Here is a 15,227-nt window from a genome sequence, read left to right on the forward strand (position 1 = left end):
AGAGAATTTTAAAAATTAAGTTGTTTTTCATTTATATTTAACTGATGTACTCATGCTGGCAATCTGCAAACAGGAATTCAATATGGAATTATTGAGAGGTTATTTTTGAATCTCACTTCCTGCCTACAATCTACTTGAATAAAGAAGAGCATCAGAGGGACTTTTTTAATTAACTGTTAATTCAGAAATGTACATTGATAAAATTTTACAAATATCCAGTGTTAGTTTTTGACTTTCCATAAAGTTAACATTGGATAATCCAGCCTTAATCTATACTGTTTTAAGAGCAGGTCTTTAAACTGTGCAAATTTCATATCCAAAGGCAGTAATATAGTGCCTACCCTTTACATCACATTGAAGACAAGAAATGCTAAAGAAACAAAATGCTAAGAAATAGCATCTTTTTTCTTTTTTTAAAATGACTGATAGATTGGGCAAGGAGAAGTGGAAGGAACAGCTTCACATGCAACAGCAGCTCAGAGACAACACAGGGCAGAGAACAGAGAACTTGACTCATTCTTGACTGGATCATCCCCACACCTTAGGGGCTCATTACGCAAAGAGGTATTTGTGTGCGTGCTTTAATGAAGCGTGTTAGAAAGTATGGCATTACCTACTTAGGCTCTGGCTGCACCATCTTTTCTTCTAATGCAGCAACTTTTAAAGCAAATCGGGAACTAATTTAGCAATGTTAGGTCTGAGTTTTAGAAAGAGAAATGTAACTGCTGGATTAAATTGCTACTTTACAGGCAAAAGTTACAGGGATTTGGGATACTGATGTTGAGGGACTTGGCTTCAATCATCTACCATGAGCATGGTGATTTATATAGACATCGTGCAAACTTTACAATAAGAGACTGGCTTGGAAGCTGAAATGGAGGAGGGCAACTACTAAGTCTACAGCACAGCTTCCCACAGTAATCCGGGCTTTACTTGGAGGTCTTCCATGAGAAAGCAAAACGTGGTGAGATCACATCCCAAGCTGAACTGATAGAGAAGAGGGAATCCTTCCACAGCTGGAAGCTGATCTATACATATAAATATGTGAAGTCACAGCTTCCATTAAAGTCTATCCATCACAAGTATCTTGGCATGTGATAACTCCTCTCAGTCTGAGTGATTCATAGAAATGACCCTGTTTTCAACAGCAAGGGAGAACTTGCGAGATCTTAGCTTGGCAACTGGCAACACCGAGAGTTTAGCAGAGAGATGGAAATAATGTACCAAGTAGAAAAAAATGTGGGGGAGGATGTGTGCACAAAACAGCTTGGGAGTTTAGGAAAATATCCAGCCTCCCACTAAGTTGCTATGGGGTAATTAATGAAATGTCTCATTCTCTCCAACTTTGCTTCCAACCTTTTCCTCCCCAGGGGCACGAACTATCATCAAAGAACATTTTTATTTGGCTTAGTAGGTTAATAATGACGGATGGTTTAAAAGGAGCAGGTTTGGAACCCATCTCACCTCCCTCTATTGAAAATTAATCAGAGCACGGTTGGCCAAAGCGTAGGTGGAAAGGAACATAAGGCTTCTTTGGTCTGTCCGTGTCAGCTGGCACACCAGTATACAATACTACTTAGTAGAAACGTTAACAGATAGTAGATGTACTAGGAGTCGATGACATGTAGTCATCAGCTTCTATTTTATATCCCCTTATTGTTTCTGTGAACTGATAGATCACCTGCCGATCTGCTTCCACCACGAGACTCCAGCTGGCAGACTATTCAGTTTGAAGCACCACGCATCAAGAAAGACTGGAAGGTCAGTTGGAAGAAGTCCAGACAAAAGCAAGAGGAATGATCAGAGCTCTAGAGAATGTGACCTGTGATGAAAGATTGAAAAGACTTGGTCTATTTAAGCCTGGAGAAGAGAAGGAAAGACATGATAACAGTGCTCAGATATGTGGAAGGTAATTGCAAAAAGGAAGGGAATAAAATGTTTACTATATCCATTGTGGTAAGGACAATAAGTCATAAGTTTAAAGCGTATCTGAGGAAGTTTTGATGAAACTGTAGGGAATGCACAGGAATAGTAAAGCCCCTGAATAACTTGTGTAAGGAAGCTGTAGACTTGCCAAGGTTTCAGGTTTCAGAGTGCAGGCAGGTCAGACTGCTATCTGTAGACAACAGCTCAGGTATAGCCAATCCAGCCTTGGGCATGGGGCTAGCAAAACAATTTCTTAAGGTACCTTTCAGACTTTTTCTATGATCTGTGATTAAAAAAAAATTCTTCTATCGTTCCAAGTGAAGGACACAGAAGAAACATGCCCATCAACAAGAGTTAATGTGGACAAAACAACTAGATACTAAAGTCTAACAACTGAAGTCTAAACAACTAGATACTAAAGAGGTGTAACAATACCCAGAATATCTTAATAAAACCATATTTTGTAATGGAGCCTGCCATTTAATCTTCAGATAAGACTTAAAAACATGTAAAGGGTTATTTGTGGGATGACTAGAGACTGGGGCTAAGGGGAAATTAATGTTCCACTCATTCATTTTGGAAATATTCTCATTAGTAATTGCCCCAGTTATAGTTAGAGGAAAAGAGAACGTTCAAATTCCTGGCAGCAAAACACTTCCCTGGTTGCAGATAAATATTGATATTGGCTTTAAGTCAGTTTACAAAAAGAAATGAAAAGAAAACAATAACTCCAGTGATGCCTGTCGGGCTTTGAAGCATCTTTTGAGAAATTGTTTGGTGGGTGTCATTGTGCAGGACACTAAGTCAAAACTATTCACTATTAATAGTCTGATTAGAGGAATTCAGGAGAAAAACCCTGTGGAGCTGGGCTGCTCCTGCTGGCAGCCCGCAGCCCCTTGCCCATCACAAGCAGCAACAGCATTTGTACAAACTCACAAAAAAGGATGCATTTTCAGACCAGTTCACCAGGGCTGCGCTCTATGAGTGCTTCCACTTTCCGGGATTGAAGCCTGTGCTTTGGTTGGGCATTTGGTGGGGACTGAGAGTAGAAATATGGGGCCAAATCCAGGGGGATGCCTAAGGGGATCAACACCCATATTGTAAATACCTTCCTCCAGTCCCTCTGTGGGAGTGCTCCAGATCCAGTCATGCAACATTTGTGTCCTAACATACCGTCTCTGGGAGCTTAATGGTGTGAAATGGTATGGAGAGGCCTGGAAAGAAATACTGAATTACTATAGGTTATGCTCCTTCATTTGTGCTTAGACATCTGTGCTTTGGCTTATGTGGGTTCGGATCTCAGACTGCCATTGTACTTGGAGGTAAGAAGGTGGGCTGAGCCTGATTAAGCAGGTTTACATGGGTTCATGATCTCTTTTACCTCCTTCCTCACCCATAACCTAGTTAGCAGCTTTTCAAGAGCCACTTTCTTCCTGCAAGCTGTGTAGTGCAAAACGCTTCCAGCACATAATGTTCCTTCCTCTCCTTTGAGGAAAATAAATAATAACAAATTCTAATAATAACAATAATAAGAATTCTTTTTATGCTCTGTGACTTTGTCTCCCAGAGCTGCCCAATTTCTCACTCTTTCCTACTGCTGGGTCTTCATTTCACTCAAGTAGTGAGACTTCTTCCCTGAACTCTAACCTTCAGGCCCACAACAGTCTTGTTTTCTGAGATGAGAAGCCAGAAGATCCTACGCACTCTCAAGGGCAAACAAGCCATAGTTCTCAGCAGAAGGCAACGGGTCCCCTAAACTCGGTAGCTGCCAGACTGCAGATGTGCTGACTGACCCACACTGCCACCAAGCCTTCCACAGGAGATGGGGTCCACCTTCAAAGATACTGGTCCACCAGAGAATTGAAATACACGGAATTTTAAACATCAATTAGCTTTAAACCAAGAAAAAGGCTATGACAGTGCCTTTCAGGCAAAGGGAACACAGAAATATTAATCCTGATTATTTACTGCATATTATTTGGCACTGGCACTTCATTTATCTATCAGGAATATCTGGCAGCTTTCATTTCTAAAATATAGGAAATAGCTGCAAAGAAAATAGAAATGGCTTAAGTTATTCACAAACTAGTTGCAAACTAATCCCAAATCCTCAATCAGTGATGTCTCGCAAAAGTTTGACTATTCTGTTCTCAGCTTCGTTCCTTTTTTCTGTTGGAGAAGGCCCAGATTTCCTGTCAGGGTCAGATGTCAGAAAATATTACAAAAAGGCCCATTTGCCAGGTACAAAGTTGCTGTATGTGGATCTGCTAGGGACTTGCTGTAACGTCTTGGAAAAGTCAGTTGCCACCTTATGCCTCAGTTTCCCCATTGGCCATATGGCAATAAAGACACATAACTACCTCTGTAAACCAACATGTGCTGGTCTGACATATATTCTGTCAAAACCAGTAGGAGTCCAGACCTCTCAGAGGACCATAAGTGCTGGTGGTGGTGCACATCTGGCTACCTGACCTGTAGATATCTTACCTAACCTTCCAGCCACCAATACACATATGATTTGTCCTGATCTGCTTGAGGACATCAATACTCAGGATTTTCCATTAGTTACTATTATAAGGGTAGGACGACAGCCCCATTAGCTCGGAAAGTCATTACGTGAACAGGAAACTACCTCAGACCTTCTGGCTAATGTCCTTAACTGCCGCCTTCTTTTTTTAGTGTCCTGACCAGATGTGTGGAGGAGAAGACACAGTTTGGAAAGACAGAGCAGGAGAGCACACAGGGGAGACGAGGGCAGTCAGGAGACAGGGGTTTTGCTTTCCTGCTCCACCGCATGACCTCAGGCAAGTCGCTTAACCTCTGCCCCCGCTCCCACTCTTTGGTTGCATAGCTATCGGACAGCTCTTCATGGTGTGGGCAGCCACAAAGCACACTCAGGGGCGTTACCATCGGGGGGATCGCTAGATTACCTACTCCAACATTTCGTGTGGGTCAGGCCATTACATTTCACCTAATTATTCTGAACCAAATCATTTGTGTTTGTCTAAAATGTCTCTTCCAGAAAGGCTTTGTATGAAAACATCCTGCAACACAGAATTACTCACACAAATTTATTCAGCTTCAGATCTCTCTGCTGCTTCTTACTTTGCTGGATAACTAAAGAGCTCAGCATAGCCCAGTATTTTATTTTTTTCCCCAGGAATGTACTTACATAACATATTTACTTCACCTCTCAATATTTTCTTTTACCAAACATATTTAACCGATTTATGCTCTTCTTCTGAAGCATTTTATCAGCCTTCATGTAATTTCTGTACCTTCCTTTACAAGTTTTCACACTTCCTGCAGTGCCAAAATTACATGTCACAGTAGAATAGTTTTGCAGGAGATGTGATGGCCCAAGACGTCAACGAGGCAAGCTTTGTGGGGAGAAATCATACCATTTATACCTTATTAGATCAACTGGTGGAGTTGGAAGGAAAAGGTTTCATGTGCATGCTTTTCCTTGGTTTTCAAGTTCCCGACCAGTGCCATACAGAGGAACTGAGTCACCCTTTTAGTCCTACTGTTGCTCCGCTTAGGCACCACCAACAGTATTAACTTCCGTTGTCTCACGGGGAGACACTGACAGATACGCTGGCTGGCCTCTCTGCTCTGCCTCTCACTTTCTGCCAGTCACTACAGATACAAGAAAAGTCAAGGGCATGGTATCTTGGGTGACGTGTAAATCAATCATAATAGCTAAATGATGGGAGAAAGGCTCTTTGAAAAATGTTTCTGCTTGTCAAAGAGAGAAAGTTTGTCTTGGCAGAAAAGTGAGATCTGTGTGAAAGATTTTAAAATGTGTGCTGAAGATTTTTGACAACTGATTTTTGCCTGAAAGGTTATGTGAAATTCTGCTATCCATAGCTGTCATGTCATCTGTGTTTGTTAAACTCTTCTGCAGCTCCCTGAAACACATTTTAATCTCTGGCACGTCCAATATTCCCTGGTGTTATTCTTTGAGCATTACTTTTCTCTTTCTGATTCAGGCCTTGGACTTGTCTTCTAGTTGAGGCTAAAAATGGTTGTGCCTTGCATGAGACAAGCTGCTGTGCAATGCGGGGCAAGTCCCAAGTGTTAGCTTGAAATGTCCAAACAAACAATGAAGCAAATAGTGATGTTGGGAGCATGCATGCAAGGACAGAGGGCGTCCATCAGCCCTGGCCAAAGCCCTCTGTGCTTTGCTCCATGACCTTGTATTGCAGAATAGATACTTACGGGGTATTTGCTTGAGGAGAATTTTCCCCATTTAAGAACCACAGAAAGGATCTAAGGAGTTCTCCCACTTGATTAACAGTTTGGATCCTATTACTGGTTTTTTAATTCAGCTACTGTCAGGAGGATATAAATGTTATAATTGTGCCATTTAGGTATGTATGGGCATCACAGCACTATGTTCAAGCTAGCAAACTGGCCCAAAACTGTGAGCCCTAAGGATTTGGAGCAGAAGCTCAGAGAACTGACTGGCAGCTGAAAAACTAAGCAATCTCACAAGAATCATCCCAGAGGCATCCAGCACTTTGGCAAACATCAGATTGTACAGGTTCTGGGAGAAATGTATTTCTTACAGAGAATGTAAAAAGCAACAGGGACAGAAAAAAGGGTGGGTTTGGGCTTTTGTTGGTTTTGGTTTGTTGTGTTCTCAATCTAGGGGTAAATTTTTAATCTGTCTAAACCAGTTGATTTATTCCTACTATGAAGATGAACTGAAAGATTTTCTCTCTTTCCTAGGCTACCTTGGTATGTATCTTCTCTGACACTTGACATGCTGCCTGTAATTGCCACATCAATACATGTCTGCAAATCTGACTGCTCAGAACTTTGTCCCAAGCACCGGAAAACTACTGCAGCCTGAGAAGTATAGCTAATAGGATCCATCTGCTTTGGAGACATTTTTAATTCCTATGATTTACTTGTTAATATTCTCTTCTCTAATTACACACAAACGTCAGCGGGGGGAACTGGAAAAAGAGAAACAAGAAAGGAAAAAAGAGCCAGCTGTCAGCGAATGACTGCATTTCGTGTTGCAGTCACTAGCCGGCGTGATCCCCACGTCCTGGTCCCCAGCTCTTTCTCAGACATGCACTGTGAAATGAGGAATATTTTTCAAGGGGAATAACAAAAGGAGAATCCTGAAGGATGAATGAATTGTGTCTGAAGAGACGATCCAGAGGTACTATGAGATGGACTGACTATTATTATCATTAAGAGGCTCTGAATGAATGGATCAACCATCACCGCTTCAGTCCCAGCCATAAAACCATGCACTGAGGCTTAGACAGGGGAGAGGTTGCTTATGAAAAAAAAAATAATCAAAGTAATCCAGCAAAGAGGTGAGCCAGAGAGACAGTGCAAGCCCCTGTGTTCCCCATGCCCCTGCCTCCTGCTTCCCCCTGCAAGGCCAATAACCTGCAAACGTGGCTCCGTAGGGATGGCACATCACAGCTCAATGCCATGGAGATCTGTGTAGATACTCCAAGTGTTGGATGCCTTTCTGCTTAGAGAAACAACATATATCCAGTCCCTAGGATCCTAAACATAATTTATACTAATAGAGTCACTTGTGCCTGCACTGGCACCGCTGTGCCTGGGGTTGCATGCAGAGGATGGTCAGCAGCTCCTGGCTGCATCTAGCAGAGAGAATCACAAGATTTTAAGACAGTTTCTTCAGTGGTTCAGCAAACCAGGCCTGTTTCAGACAGATTCAAGCTGCAAGAAGGACACAAACTGTCTCTAAATCTGAAAATATCTATTCACCCACCCTGATCTATTACTGTGCATGTGTCATGCAGGGTATCACTCTTGCCCGCTACACCTGATGCACCTCTCTGACTTTTTTCCAGTCTGAGCTGCTTGGCCCCAGAAATGGCAAGCAAACCTCCCCTGTGGCATGGTTTCAGCCCATACTTACTTTCTGCTCCTTTGAGCTCTGCATTTAGTTATTTCTTGGTTTTACCTTCCCTGGCTCTACTAGCGAGGAACCTCCACAGCCCCCCCAAAGGCCTGGGGTCACCCACGGCTGCTACCTCCCCAAGGAGCTGTTTGAAACCAGGAGTTTGAGAAAAGCTGAACTACCTAAACCCGAGCCTGCTGCTGACTTTCTTGGAGTTGTGGCTGATTCCTGAGGGCATGACTCAGCTTCATAAAACCTTTACCAACACAGCACAGAACAAGATGAAGAAGGAAAACAGCAACCAGAAGAAATCACTTCTTTGTTTTCTTGTCATATAAGGGAGTTATTCATACATTTCCAAAAGGTGCTGGGGAGCTCTGATAACCTTTATCAAAATACTAATACTCAACAAGGAACACTTTTTTCTCAGGTGAACATGTGGGCCCAGCTTTTAGGACCCTGTTACCAGCAACCAATCAACAAGTCACACAAAATACAGTCATACGGACATCCACTTTAATGTTATATTACCGACACTTCTCATATATTCCAGTATTTTTATAATGTAGGTCAGCCTTATGAAAACAAATGTACTCATCTTCACTCCTTTGAGGAAAAAATACTGAAATCTTCATTTTGCCAATAGGAAACAGAGAAATAACCCATCTAAGGGCTCAGACACACCGAGAAGTTGCTGCATTGGCTGATTTGCAGCCCTCAGTGAAAGGTAACCCACAAAGGTTTCCTCATATCGCTCTCACGTTACAGCATGCCAAGGCCAGTCATCGTCCTGTCCTGTAACCTGCTCTCTTGCAAGGAATTTAGGCACCTCATTTCCATGGACATCAGTCACAGCTAAGCACTGAAATACCGTCTGAGCATTTACTCACCTAAGAAGTCTCCATTTAAACCTAGACTTGAACAGACTCTTCCCAAGCACCATGACCAGTGAAATAACTTCCTTTGCTAGCTCTGAAACTTTTACAATAGCATCTAGAAAAGAAAGGTAACAATCTGAGGATGTTTGTGTGATTTTAGGTTACTAATAAAAGTATGTGATAAATTGAGTGCAGATTATTAGCCACAGTGTTTATGTGAGATAACCATTAAAAGAGATTGCTAAAAAGAGGAAAACCAGAATTTTGTCTTTAAAACTTTTTTCTGGGTTTATTTTGTTTACTTTTAAAATGTTATCTTTCAGTATTTAATTGTTAATTTTGGTATTTCCAATTTTAAAAATTCCCTCAGCAACAAAGCCTAGTTGGACCACACAGACTGCATTTATGCAAGCTTCATAGAAACTGTTCTGCCTCCAATTCTGAAATCCAAAAGGCTGACGAAGTCCTCTCATATCCCTACTCTTGATTTTTAATAATCTCACCATGATGCAAGTGTGAACTAAGAAGGTGTTTGATGTAACAAGGTTTATGAGGCCATGATTAATAAGCCAGGCAATACTGTAGGACCCAGGAATGCTTCCTGGCTTCCAGGTCTAGGTGTAAGTACTGGCAAAGCTCCAACTCTGTGACGGGACCACGTCTCGACCCTGCTCAGCCTTTCTTGCACTTCAGTTTCCATGTGAAGAAACCCAAGCCCGTAAGCTAGAAATGCTCTAGACTGTGCCTGAACAGGCCCCCGAGGAGGACAAGAAATGCGGTTTATTGCAGGGCACCGAACAGATGCAGCCATACAGTGACATAATCAGGGTATAAGTGACATTAAAACCATTTCCTCGGGTCTGCATTTCAACACTTCCTCTTCCATCTGAAACAGTGCATAAAAGGCAGTGCATTAGCATCAGGGAAACCCGGGGGAGAGGTGAGGGCAGGCTGTCTAGACACAAATTAGCACATGCTCACAGTTCTACCTCAGTGGCACAGACTTGTACGTACTTCCCTACAGTTGCAGAAAGTACGGGCCAAGGAAGACAGCACGAGTCAGATGCTGATCTCACTCATGTAATTTCTCACCCAAACGATCAGGGATCTCTGCGCCGGTCCTGGTTTGGTGCACAACAGGAATTTGAGCTCTGGAGTCATCGGTGACTCTGATGTGTGGCTGACAACAGATGCCAGCGAGGAGTTCTTACTTGGTACCCTCTGCCTGGATAATTACCTGATTGCTAGGGTAGAAAAAGCCAAACCTTTCCCACCTTCTTCTACAGAAATCTCTTGCTCAGAGATCTGATACATTTTCTATAATAGGCACTGAAAACATTTTGGCTCTATCTGCTTTAATAGCCAATGTGTTTTCAATCCTGCATGAGGGGAAAAGGACTTATTTTTGACAAGTGTTGTTAATAATGAGTCATTTTCTAGCACAGTCAGTCTCCTGGGTTTTAACCTATAGTGTTTTTTTTCACCCCACTTAGTTCTTCCCACGTGCAAAGTAATTTGGCTCTGTAGAGGCCCTGTCATGGTTATTTATGTATTCTGGACCTCTATTTGTTCCCCATCTATCTCCCATCACAGCTTGGTTCTGCATGGGAGTATCTCCAGGCAGAAAACAAAACACTTCAAAGAAAAGACACCATTATCTTCCTCCTCCTCCTCCTCTATGAGCTCCCTAGGTGGACTTTGTAGAGTCTGCACTGTTCTTGGCAAAGTACCAGATCAGTAGGAATGTAAAAAACCCCACTGCCGCCTTTGTGACATGAAAGCACTTGCTTTTCAGTGTTATAATTTCTTTTTATATTCTCATTCTCCTGTTTGTGGACGGAGAATTTGAGCTTAGAGGAGGATCTGAAACTTGTGTCATCTATAGCCACTGCAAGAAATATAGTGCTTTCTGGCAACTGCACGCATTCGTACCCTACATCCCACAGCCAGATATGAACATCTGTCTGCAGAACATGCAGTCAGTTCGGTGCCCTCACAAGGAGCATTCCCAGCGGATAGATCATTGCCCTAATATCTAAGGCAAATGGATGATATTCATTCTCCTATTCCAAGCACACCTCAGGTCTTAAGGCTGTCTTATTTGAGGTTGCTTGTCAAGACAAAGGCTGTGTTTGACACTCTGGGTGGGTACAGTACCTAAAACAACAGAGCTGCAATTTCTGATGGGATTTAGGGGTTACTGCACTATAAATAATAAATAGCAATTATAACAGAGACATTGATAGAAATATATACCCAGTTATATATGCTTTGCTTCCTCTAACATTATTTATTCGCTATGATCAGGCAGTGAACTCGGCAATGAAGAACACAATTAGATATGCCCTGTGTTTTGCCAAGAATATCAAACAGTATAAATGAGTTTCTTTGTATATATGTGCTATTTCACTGCTGTTCCTTACTGAATTAAACGACTTGACTGATATTTTTTCATCAGTTCTTACAGGCAAGGCTAGTGCTTTCACTGTCTGAGTAGCACTTGGATTTTAAGAGTTGGAAGACTCAAATCATGTTTCCGACATTAGGTATTAACTGCCCATCTGTGGTTAGGCGCCTCTGGGTTGAAGCAACGTAATTCCTTCTGGTTTTGAATGAAATATCTGTGACTGCCGCAGTCTGCACCGTGATTTCAAACAGTTATATCTTCTACAGAAGATACAGAACAGCACCATACCCATACCTGCTACAGACAAGCAGAGCACTGAAGAACAAACAACACTCACCTAGAGCATATATCGTGGTTCCTGCTTTTTTGCATTACGTGACAGAATGAACATGGTCCCCATGAAGCTGGGAGAGGACTGCGTTGCACTGGAGATAGCTCACAATTCAGGAATGGCTGCAGCTTCGAGCAGGCTCTCCCCTGCTGTCTAGTGTTTGAAGACCACAGTGAAAATGAATGCAGGTCAGTGAGTCAGTTGCTTGAATTTCTTCATTTAACCAGTTACGGGGATGCCCATACATAGCTGCTTCACCTTTCAGACTTTCTGTGTTAAAAATGCAGAACTTGCCTTCCACATCAGTGGTGGTGTAGATGCAACTGTGAAGGTGATATATTTCCGCATTTCACAGTGCCCTCCAACAACAGGAGACACCATACAGCGTGGCTACCTCTTACATTTTGGAACCATGAGACAAAAGGACATCAGTGCTGTACGTCCCCATTCTGGAGATGATGTTTTCTTCTGAAATTTTCTTATACTCCTCCAGCCTCAGGAGAGGATGCACAGCCTATCCTATGGATGACTGTGCTCAAACTTCTCCTAGGCTGCTTTTATGCTCTCCTTTGTATAGGCACTGAACTCACTCCTGCATCATGTTGAGTGCCTCCTTGGAGGTGCCGATAGCTCCCCTGTTTCACTGTCTGCAATGGGAGGAAAATGGTGCAGCCGAATGTTTACGGTGCCATAAAAACCAACAACAGTAATGAGGTGGTGACATGAGCAATGCAGTATCTGCACGGCTCCCAGGCTGTGCCTCTGTTCAGCTGATCCATCATCACTGCCTCTCTGACATGGCACTCCCCCAACTCTCTGTAAGGAAATCCTCGACAATCATTTTATTAATAAGGAACCAAGTACCAGCTTAGAGATGAAGGTGCTAATTGTGGCACATCAGCAGCCAGAAGAAACAATTCCTCTAGGATCGCACACATTAATCTCCCGTGGCTGCTGGTCAGAGCGAGAGGCATTCCCTTCGTGGTGTTGACAGCTGCTAATAAGACAGCAAAACACTCTGCAAGCATGACCATTAATGCTGCCAGCCAGGAAGCTGGGGATTCACATCTCTGGCAGATCTCAGTCTCCAACATTTGCGTGTTGGATAAGCATGGAGTCCCTTGCAGGCAGGAAAAGGGATAAAATGGCTTTCCGTGCATGAATTGCTACACTGGTGAGAGGAAGGCTTGGTTAAGCAGCACAGCTCTGAATGGGTCATTCTTTCTGGCCCAAAGCAACTCTGTGATGCTATCTTAAGGTCTGTGGACACTGCTGTGGAAGATAAAAGGTAAGGAGTAGCCATCGCTATTTTAATGATCAGGTTGTTGGAACAAGGATATGCCTCAGCTGGGTATCTCAGTAGTGAATATATTCAGAGAAAGAGCTCTGCCTACTTGTGTTTACATCCTGCCCTCGCCAACTGGCATCTGAACATCACAGAATCACAGAAGTGGTGGTTGGAAAGGATTTCTGGAGGTTTCTAGTCCAATCTCCCATTCGGCTATTGGACTATTGCCAGTACTAGGTCAAGGCAGCCAAGGCTGAGAGCCCCTGGGGATAGCAATGGCACAGCCTCTCTGGTAACCCGCTCAGTGCTGCACTATCTTTCTAGTGAAGATGTTTCCCCCAATGCCCAATATAAATATCCTACGCCACAACTTGTGGCTGTAGCACACTTACAAAGAAGTAACCAAAGAAAGCAGATTTGGTCACCCAACTGTGCATATGTATTTACTTGAAACTAAGGGCCTCAGACCCAATTCCCAGGTACTCATCCCTGCACCTTTAGTGCTTCCACATTCACAGCAACCCTTAGAAAAGTAAATGGGAGACTTAACCCTGCGTGCTGGCAGAAATTTGTGCCCTGGAGAATAGCTGTTTCCAATTCCATCCAAATTTCATTAAACTTTCTAGGGACAAATACCTCCCCTCCTCCACATCCCGGGGCCTGCTATTGTTTCTTAAACTCATGACAATGTTTGGGACTGTGTCAGTGCTTTTCCAAGCTCTACCAGCAAAACTGAAACCGTGCCTAATCTCTTCCTTTGCAAAACTTCCAGTTAGGGATATTCTGTCACAAGGAGTCGGTATTTAGTGGGGAAAAAGCCCAGACTGCTGTGCCAGGTGCTGAGGCGCATTATAGATGCAATAATAGGTCAGCCACAGTGTGCACAAATACAGCTACATGTCTGGCTGGAATCAAAACGCATTCCTTCCCTAAGCTGGCAGCTTACCTCCGTCTCCTTCTGCAAGACCCTGACTGACCTCAATACCGAATGAGCCCCCATCCCATCTCCCTCTTTGGCTCTATCCATCTATTATTTTGAGACACAAATAGGCTGTCTTATGAATTAGAGGCTCCAAAAAGAAGAGAAACTTGCTGCATCAGTCAAATTCCTGCACTTTTCTTTTTCTAAGTTGTAGCTGGGCAAACATCCATAAAGTCCAGTAGCTAGACAGCAAAAAGAAACAGGGAAGAAGAAAAGGGGGAAAAAAAGACAGAAAAGTTATGAATTAAAATTATGAAATGGAGAATAAAGGGTAAAGTCTGGGGAAGTGGGAAAGGGAATGGGAATAAAGAGGGAAGATATGGGGACAAGGAGAAACTTTGAGAAAAGTGGCACATAGTCTCTGCCTGGGGAGTTACCATAGATGTAGATTTCACTATTAAAAAAGGGAATCAATGGCTGGCCCCGAGCCTCACGCTGGCAGCTTCTCCTATTCTGATCTCAGGACCAGCATCTGTCAGCAATTTTCAAGAGGAACCATTAGAAATCACAACGTTTAACAGTTTGTCTTGGCCCCCTGGAATTTTACCACCCCCATCAGCTACTGAAAAAAAAGCAGGGGGTTGGAAGGAGGAGAGGGGAGGCGGGTGGAAGAGAAGAAGGAAGGGAAAACAAAATGGTACTTGTAAGATTTAATGTGTGCCTCCCCCCTTTCCCCTGCTTATATGCCACATCCGCAGAGGTGATATATAGATGGTGGTTTTGGCCTCATTCCTGTATGCTCTAACAACACGGATGCTGGTTTAGAGGAGAGCCCCGGGCTGGCTGGAAATTCCCCGTGAGCGGGCTCCAGGCGTCTCTGCTGGGGAGCCTTCCCGGAAGCAGAACAGACTCGGAGATTTACAGCACTTTGCAAAGCAAATTGTTCCTGACACTCCTGACACAAGAGTGACTTCTGGGCATCTTGTATATAAATCCAACTGAAAGAGAGATGTAGCATTTCCCAGAAGTGGTTCAGTCACTTGGCTACCACCAGACAATTTATTCCATCTGTTCTTCTATCCAGATCTCTAAATAACGAACCACAAAAGGCAGTATGGGGAGTGGGGAAAGGGAAGAGCAGTTTCTCAGAGCATTTTGGCAAGCCTGGCCGTGTGCAGTGCTTGGTGGTCAGCTCTGGAGGGGACACCTGACAGTCACAATAAAAAGGTTTTTAAATAAAGTGTTCAAAGGACTGTTTCTGCTTGGCACCAATAAAACTGGTGAAACAAAACCGAATGAAGGAAAACAAATCATTGCCAGTAGCGTGAATTGAAACCACTGTGCTGAAGGAGAGACTTACGTGGCAGCTAAAGGATGGGCTGTCAAGTGGTAAGAAACGCTGTGCCGAGTGACTTATAAGGACCAGAATCTGGTGTCTGGTCCATTTTTATCTAAGTGCTGCCTAAATCCAGCCCCAAAGCACCAAGTGCTACAGGGATTTAAAAGTACGCTGAAGACTGAATGGGATTTCAGGTCCAGACCTGAACTTTGATGCTGCCTCAACTTCTGCATGGTCTCA

The sequence above is a fragment of the Calonectris borealis genome, chromosome 21 (genome assembly GCF_964195595.1).
Source record: "Calonectris borealis chromosome 21, bCalBor7.hap1.2, whole genome shotgun sequence".
Taxonomy (NCBI): Eukaryota; Metazoa; Chordata; class Aves; order Procellariiformes; family Procellariidae; genus Calonectris; species Calonectris borealis.